Source organism: Thalassophryne amazonica, chromosome 12 (assembly GCF_902500255.1).
Source record: "Thalassophryne amazonica chromosome 12, fThaAma1.1, whole genome shotgun sequence".
NCBI classification, from domain to species: domain Eukaryota; kingdom Metazoa; phylum Chordata; class Actinopteri; order Batrachoidiformes; family Batrachoididae; genus Thalassophryne; species Thalassophryne amazonica.
The window spans coordinates 10,086,881-10,096,697 of record NC_047114.1 but is presented as its reverse complement, the minus strand read 5'-3'; positions in this window follow the sequence as shown (position 1 = coordinate 10,096,697).

Sequence of the window (9,817 nt, the reverse complement as noted above, 5' to 3'; positions counted from 1 at the left end):
AATATTTTCTCATTTTGAAATGGATGCCTGCAACACGTTTCAAAAAAGTTGGGACAGGGCAACAAAAGACTGGGAAAGTTGATGAATGCTCAAAGAACACCTAATTGGAAACAGGTGAATGTCATGATAAAAGGAGCATCCCCAAAAGGCTCAGCTGTTCAGAAGCAAAGATGGGGTGAGGATCAACACTTTGTGAACAACTGCATGAAAAAAAACAGTCCAACAGTTTAAGAACAAAGTTTCTCAATGTTCAATTGCAAGGAATTTAGGGATTCCATCATCTACAGTTCATAATATAATCAGAAGATTCAGAGAATCTGGAGAACTTTCTACATGTAAGCGGCAAGGCCGAAAACCAACATCGAATGCCTGTGACCTTCAATCCTTCAGGCGGCACTGCATTAAAAACCGACATCATTGTGTAAAGGATCTTACTACGTGGGCTCAGGAACACTTCAGAAAACCATTGTCAGTTAACACAGTTTGTCGCTACATCTACAAGTACAAGTTAAAACTCTACCATTTGATAGTATATATATTATGCTTTTTTATTTTCCTATAGTATGCTAGCAGAGTTACTTTAGACAGACAGCAATACACATTACATCATAGCTTCTGTTTCTATAATAAAATACCATGACCATGACCAAATCTTCTCCTGTATTAATATTTAGGTTAGTACCTATTTCTGTATATTATATAGTACCATATTTATTGTATATGTTGTTTATTACCCTTAATATTTAAATATAGTTATATATGGTGTCTTATCTTTATTATGTCTTATTATTTATTGTTATATACAACCCCTGGCAAAAATTATGGAATCACCGGCCTCGGAGGATGTTCATTCAGTTGTTTAATTTTGTAGAAAAAAAGCAGATCACAGACATGACACAAAACTAAAGTCATTTCAAATGGCAACTTTCTGGCTTTAAGAAACACTATAAGAAATCAAGAAAAAAAGATTGTGGCAGTCAGTAACGATTACTTTTTTAGACCAAGCAGAGGAAAAAAATATGGAATCACTCAATTCTGAGGAAAAAATTATGGAATCACCCTGTAAATTTTCATCCCCAAAACTAACACCTGCTTCATATCAGATCTGCTCGTTAGTCTGCATTTAAAAAGGAGTGAACACACCTTGGAGAGCTGTTGCACCAAGTGGACTGACATGAATCATGGCTCCAACACAAGAGATGTCAATTGAAACAAAGGAGAGGATTATCAAACTCTTAAAAGAGAGTAAATCATCACGCAATGTTGCAAAAGATGTTGGTTGTTCACAGTCAGCTGTATCTAAACTCTGGACCAAATACAAACAACATGGGAAGGTTGTTAAAGGCAAACATACTGGTAGACCAAGGAAGACATCGAAGCGTCAAGACAGAAAACTTAAAGCAATATGTCTCAAAAATCGAAAAATGTACAACAAAACAAATGAGGAACAAATGGGAGGAAACTGAAGTCAACGTCTGTGACCGAACTGTAAGAAACCACCTAAAGAAAATGGGATTTACATACAGAAAAGCTAAACGAAAGGCATCATTAACACCTAAACAGAAAAAAACAAGGTTACAATGGGCTAAGGAAAAGCAACTGTGGACTGTGGATGACTGGATGAAAGTCATATTCAGTGATGAATCTCGAATCTGCATTGGGCAAGGTGATGATGCTGGAACTTTTGTTTGGTGCCTTTCCAATGAGATTTATAAAGATGACTGCCTGAAGAGAACATGTAAATTTCCACAGTCATTGATGATATGGGGCTGCATGTCAGGTAAAGTCACTGGGGAGATGGCTGTCATTACATCATCAATAAATGCACAAGTTTATGTTGATATTTTGGACAATTGAAAGGATGTTTGGGGATGATGAAATCATTTTTCAAGATGATAATGCATGTTGCCATAGAGCAAAAACTGCAAAAACATTATTTGCAAAAAGACACATAGGGTCAATGTCAATGAGCAGATCTGATATGATGCAGGTGTTAATTTGGGGGATGAAAATTTACAGGGTGATTCCATAATTTATTCCTCAGAATTGAGTGATTCCATATTTTTTTCCTCTGCTTGGTCTAAAAAAGTAACCGTTACTGACTGCCACAATCTTTTTTCCTGATTTCTTATAGTGTTTCATAAAGCCAGAAAGTTGCCATTTGAAATGACTTTAGTTTTGTGTCATGTCTGTGATCTGCTTTTTTTCTACAAAATTAAACAACTGAATGAACATCCTCTGAGGCCGGTGATTCCATAATTTTTGCCAGGGGTTGTATACATTTTTCTTGAGCTGCTTGGATGGGTAGGGAGAGTTCCCATGGGATAAAAAAGCTTTTCAACCTACCATCCCTGGTTCTCAAGACCAGGCACCTAAGTGGCTCTACTCTCTCTTTTCTACTCTTCTGTTTTACTCTTCCTTTTTAGATATTTAGATATACCTTAGTATACTAGCATAGTTCCACCTTTGAATTGGAATATAATATATAAGATATACCTTACTGAATTTTCATGCAAAGCGAAAGCCGTACATCAACAACATCCAGAAACGCCTTCTCTGGGCCCGAGCTCATTTGAAATGGACAGATGCAAAGTGAAAAAGTGTGCTGTGGTCTGATGAGTCCACATTTCAAATTGTTTTTGGAAATCATGGACGTTGTGTCCTCCAGACAAAAGAGGAAAAAGGCCATCCAGATTGTTACCAGCGCAAAGTTCAAAAGCCAGCATCTGTGATGGTATGAGGGTGTGTTAGTGCCCATGGCATGGACAACTTATACATCTGTGATGGTACCATCAATGCTGAAAGGTACATCCAGGTTTTGGAGCAACATATGCTGCCATCCAAGCAACGTCTTTTTCAGGGACGTCCCTGCTTATTTCAGCAAGACAATGCCAAGCCATATTCTGCATGTGTTACAACAGTGTGGCTTTGTAGTAAAAGAGTACGGGTACTAGACTGGCCTGCCTGCAGTCCAGACCTGTCACCCATTGAAAATGTTTGGCTCATTATGAAGCACAAAATATGACAACGGAGACCCCAGACTGTTGAACAACTGAAGTCGTACATCAAGCAAGAATGGGAAAGAATTCCACCTACAAAGCTTCAAAAATTAGTGTCCTCAGTTCCCAAACTCCTATTGAGTGTTGTTAGGAGGAAAGGTGATGTAACACAGTGAGTGGTAAACATACCACTGTCCCAGCTTTTTGAGACGCGTTGCAGGCATCCATTTCAAAATGAGCAAATATTTGCACAAAAACAATAAAGTTTATCAGATTGAACATTAAATATCTTGTCTTTGTGATGTCATTGTATTCTGTTTTTATTTACATTTTACAAAATGTCCCAACTTCATTGGAATTGGGGTTGTAGATCAAAAGAACTTTGCAATGCTAAAAAGAATCAAATATCTACTAAATCCCCAATATGGATCAGATGTGGATAAACCTTATTGTATTCATTGAGAGTACCAGTTTGCACCTCATTGTCACAAATGACAGTGATCATGTACTTTTGATTGAGATATAATGCAAAATGTACATGATATGGGCTTTTCAATATTAAATTCAAATGTCCACAAAATCCACAATCTGGATCAGATTGGGATCACACTTTGTCAGGTGATACTGAGTGCCAGTCTGCACCCCACTTTCAAATATGAGACTGATTGGGGCATATTTAATTAAGATATAATGAAAAATATACATTAAACAGGGGTTTTCAATGTTAAATTTAAATGGCCACAAAATCTGTAATCTGCCTCAGATCCAGATCAGACTTTGTCAGTTCTGAACTTTTGAAAATTTGTTCAATCTTAAAGCTAGCGACTGACTTTTGACCTATGAGCTTGAAAAGTGAATCACTTCTTGCCTTACAGGATATGAATCTTCCTTAAAAATTTCATAACAATATATGAAAAAACTGTGGGCTCCAGGGTGTTCACAAACAAACAAACAAACAAACAGGAGCAAAAACATAACCTGCTCCAACTTTGTTGGTGGAGGTGAAAAAGAGACCTAAACTCAAAGTGCTGATTATAAAACAAAGGCAAGAAGTTTTTTTGACAAGGTTGTTTTTTTGTTTTTTTTTTAAATTACATGTTGCTGAGTTTATGTTTTAATGAAAAGTTTAATTATACAAATTACAAAATGATTACAGTTTGTAGTACAGCCTGATATTATTCAGCTCTGACTTCACCCAAAAACACTTCAAACTGGTGACTGGTGATTATAAAAATGACATTAACAAAGAAAAAATAAACATACGTACACATCTGGTGACTACAAACAAAAGAAGCACATGTGTAATAAATAAATGAAACCTTATCAGAAACGTCACTACACCTAATACCAGACATCTACTGCATTAAATATGGCCTCAGCACTGGACAATAATATAGTAAATTATGAAGTTATAAAGAACATTTCTTTCAAACAAGCCTCTGTATGTCTGCATCATGTGAGCCACAAAACTTTGCGACAAAACAAAATTGTGAAACCACAAAATGCTTCGAACAGAATTCATGCAGCACACAATTTTACAATAAAACATTTCCCAAAAAGCAGAAAACATTCTGTGGTAATAAAACTTTTTAATTCTACTACAGAAAACCTTAAAGGGATGACGCAAAGTGTCAACTCATTGCTGACGTCCAAACAGATGTTTGAAGATTTGAAACCGTTTCAATGACCGTTTCAACCGTTTCAACAGATCACACAGCTTACAACATAATTTACATCAGTAATGTTTGTAATTCAAGCAGAATACAATTAATGATACATTACATTCATAATTATAGCCAGCTGTCATATATATCAAATATGCAAAATTTTCACCATTAAGATAAAGTAATTACATATTTTGTTTGAGTTTATGTCAAACTGCTATGGTTAAAGAGAGATTAATTGCCATTAATTCATTTAAAATCAATTTCAGGTCTAGAAAACAATCAGCTTTGCATCAACATTATTTCAGCAACACTATTTTACAAAAGAGCATTTAGCAAAAAGCTTCATGCAAATTCTCTTAATGTTATTTTGATGTAGGCGTAAGCAGGTGCTGATCACGTCAGTGAAATCTCTCTTTAAGGCTTTTTCACTTACGTCACCACATTCGATCAACAGCAAATCCATCTGTTATGATGGAGGCAATCAAAGGGCCAGAAACATGATCAATTATGTTTATCTGTAAGTTTGGCTGTGAAAATTTGTCCTTTCTGACATAAACCTTGTTGTTGCTAATATCTGTTAAAGTTATTTACAACAATAAGCTATGAAGGTCACAATTTTTATTTATTTTAACTTTGGGGTATTTTTTAATTCAATTCAATTTCAATTTATTCATTTTATACAGTGCCAAATCACAAGAGTTGCCTCAAGGCGCTTCACACAAAACAATTCAGAAAACAAAATAAAATGAATTAAAGCATAGTAAAAGAGTAAAAAAGTAAAAAGCATAGTAACATAATATGCCAGTATTCTAGCCATATAAATGGGAAAATAAATGCGAAAGGGAAAATAAGAAAATTCTGAGTATTTTGGGATTTCATCCAATCTAGCATAATTCCTAGCTGTTTTCATTTTATTTTAGCTGAACAATATTTTTAGAGAAGTCGAAATGAGGCCAAAACAGGTTGCAAAAGTCGAAAACATAAATTTGTCAAATGCAACAAACTTTAGCAAATAAATTCCCTCACACATATTTTCACACATAATTAATTATCAATTGCTTATACCAAGCAGCGCGAGGCGGCGGATCCACCAAGCGAAGCGAGGATGATGACAGACGAGCACAAGTGTGTTGTCATAGCTCATCCAGCTCAGTTTTCATGAGCGCAAACAGGAAGTACACGTTTGTGACCGCAAACCTAACATGAAGTACACAAGAAGCAATATGGCTGACTGAAGTGCATGATGGGAGAACTTTTTCCCGGAAATGCATAGAAATGGCGTTAAGTCGTCACGCCAGACACCAGCGAAAGGCAAGCGTAGGAATACACTGAGCAAGCCGCATTACCACCGTAACTATATAGCCTCGATCAACAAAGTAGTTTGGAAAAATTAATTAATATATTAGTTAGCCATTCACCAAAGGCAACAGAATAATAATAAAATGACCCACTGCACTTATACAACTGCCTGTTCTCACCCGATCAAGGGGGTATTAAAAGGATTTGCAAAGGATTCTGCTAGTTTTTCTTCAAATGGCTCTGAAATGATCATTACCTTGCCAACGAAAGTAGTCCGCGATCCCTCTGGAGCCTCAGCGAAACTCACTGTCACTACACAGAACAATCTACATTCAGGTTAGTAATGTTTTTTGCTTATTTATAATGATAGGTCCTGTAATGAATATTTCTACATTGTACATAGTACCTAGTTTCATTGAATTAAAATGTTGTTTTATAATATTGTCATTAAATATCTCTCAGTATATTTAGAATTGCAATTTAATACATGTTATACATGTTGCCAGTGTCACATAAGTCAGGAGAATAGATATCTTTTGTTGTTGTGTAAACATCAGAGTTTTAATGAAATCATCAACCCCTGAAGAAAATTTTTAATATAATATTGCCCAATTGAATCTTCAGTTTTTACAGTATTTCAATAAACAACTTCAATATTTTTCGATAGAGAAAAATGCTGCTCGGTCAAAGGTTCATTATATTAGAATATCAATAATTAAACATTAAAACTCATTTCATGCCTTGACTTAAAAATTATGTCACTGGGGTTCATTTTTAGAAAAATGCTCCATTTTGTTTCCTGTTATTCACATTTATTTTAAATTTTATACTAAATTTGTGGCACATTTTGATAGAAAACACCTTTCTACACCCAGATATAAAATCTTTTTTCAAATGTGAATACTTTCAAATATTATTTTGCCGAGACTGCTAATAAAACAAAAACGTACAAATATTAGCATCACAATGCTAACAATGTCACATTCCTGTAGCACTCCACATTGCACATTGTTGATATGGTTTCAGTCTGCAAACAGTTGTTTCCAATCAAATTAATAATGCATATCAAGTTTTTATTTACTTTAGTGGAAAACTGTACAGGCTATCATTAGCTGTTAGCCAGCCAGCCAGCTAGCTAACATGCTAAGAAGGAGGAAGCTTTTTTCACATGGCCCTTAAAAGTCCTAGATATTAAATCTGTTGTTTTACCTTTATCGGCCTGTTATCACATTTAGTAACCATTTGTTGTTTCTACAGTATTGCTATGCTTTTCACTGATGTTTAATACTACCTAAATACTTAACATCTTATTAGCACTTAGCCCATTTTAAACGTCAACTATAATAGCAGTTTATTAATATGAAAGCACATAATTGCACCATTTTTTTTTTATCAAGATGTAACACTAAAATAGCAAAAGAAAAATGTGATTCTGGTGGGGGTGGGCAATTAGCATGTAGGTATTCTTAAAATCAGCCAGTTTTTTATTGTCTCTAACTTGCTTCTAACGGCCAGCTGACAGCTCTCATTGCCTCGAACGGTGAAATTAACACACTGAGATGACCTGAAATGAACCATTGTACATTAAATTGACTTCATTGATCAAATCAAATCAAATCAATTTTATTTATATAGCGCCAAATCACAACAAACAGTTGCCCCAAGGCGCTGTATATTGTAAGGCAAAAGCCATACATTGATGAGTCTGACCCCTTTGAAAAGTGACCAATGTGTTTGCATTGAGCTCTGCAATGTTTTCACCGAGAAAACCTGCCCCTCGAGGTTAACTGCCTGGATACTGACCTTGAGAATTTGTAGCTACTGTACATCATGTACTACAACTAATTATCTTTGCATTTTCAATGGATTACAGATACAATAATACAAAGTCCAAAAGACATATAAGTTTATTTCTGTATTAATATCATGTGTTTTTTTTTAAGAAAGTAATTCATTTATAAAAGCAAAATTACAGTGTTCACAATACTTGGCTAAATTAAATATCTATTTTAGTATACGTTAAAAAAATGCCTTTCTTTGTATTTAATTGACAGACTGAGTCACCTACTTACTTTTAAACTCATACATCATTCATATTTAAAATATTGCTATAACAGGATTGCTTTATGATGTAACTCCCAAATTCAACAAGACAGAAGGATTAAAAAATACCATAAACAAGATACTTAGATGCCACATAGCTTGGTAACACTGTAATATTTTTTTTAATTTCACACAGTTAACAGATGACATACAAGATAAATCAAGGAAATAATCCAAGTAGATATTTGTATTCTTTCTTGGTTCCTAGTTTTTTTGCTGCGATTCTGATAATTCCTTGGCACTGTGTGAAAAAGACATCACAATTAAACCATCTGTTGACCATTATATTTATCTGTGTATTTGTATCTGTGTTCATTCAGACCTGTCCAAGTTACTCACCAATTGAATCCCGTGGAACTGCTGAGGCCACACCCCCAGAGGGGCATACATGTGGTGACATCAAGTGAAAAAGCATCTACTAAAGGCAAAGTGACTTTTTTTTTTAACACTCTGTGTCCAACTCAGTTTCCACCTTCACATAATATTGTGGCATTTGATAATTTTTAGTTATCAGTAACAACATTTACCATCTTGTTATGTTCAGCAACTTTTCTCTGTATCACATTCAAGTGGTTTTCTAGATTGTGAAGTCCCTCAACTTGGATAACGCTTTCTGGGTTCAAATCTCCAGGGGCCGTATCCCTGAAGCAGCCTCAGGCTAAAAATAGCTCCTAGTGACATGATTCTAAGAAAAATCTTAGAATTCCTTGAATTCTTAGACATTTCTTGGAATTTTCCCTTGGTAAGATGAAAGTTGTCCACAAAGCACCTTAGGCCTTAAGAGGGCTCCTAAGGTGTCAAACTAGTAAGAGTAGTGAGGAGGTATTATTGATATTATTTTATTTTATCCTTGCCAGGATATTTTAGGCTAAGTTAGGTGCTCTTTGAGAGGATACTGGCCCTGGGCCTGTATCCTTGGTGCATCTCAAAGCCCTTTCAAAGAGCTCCTAACTTAGCCTAAAATATCCTGGCAAGGACTCCCAGCCTAAGAGAGACCCAAGAGTTGTCTGAGAGCAACTGTGGGCAAGGAGTTGACAGAAACTCCTATCTTAGTGGGGGGGTGGGGTTGACCCCGTTGCTAGATATGATGTGGTCCTGTAAGAGCTGTGATTGGGTGTCACAGGGAAGGGGAAATTAGAATTAAATTAAATGCACTACATATAAATAAACAGTAAAATCAACTGATCATATAACTCCATTAAGAAATGCATAATTGTGAAAATAAGTTAGTGTCATGATGATGATACCCAGCAAAATTAAACTGGAGTGATTGCCATGCTGGTCGCTAAACCCGTAAATTCTTGTGCGGCAATGCATTATGGGAATTCTGTGTTTTAGGGTTTTAAATGTTGTTATTGTAGTCCATGTTAGTTTAACAGTGTTGTTAGTGTTATTGATTTATTCTGTTTTTGTAGTTATTGCCATATTGGCCCCTCTTCATTGGCTTCCTGTTAATTCTAGAATAGAATTTAAAATTCTTCTTCTTACTTATAAGGTTTTGAATAATCAGGTCCCATCTTATCTTAGGGACCTCATAGTACCATATCACCCCAATAGAGCGCTTCGCTCTCAGACTGCAGGCTTACTTGTAGTTCCTAGGGTTTGTAAGAGTAGAATGGGAGGCAGAGCCTTCAGCTTTCAGGCTCCTCTCCTGTGGAACCAGCTCCCAGTTTGGATCAGGGAGACAGACACCCTCTTTACTTTTAAGATTAGGCTTAAAACTTTCCTTTTTGCTAAAGCTTATAGTTA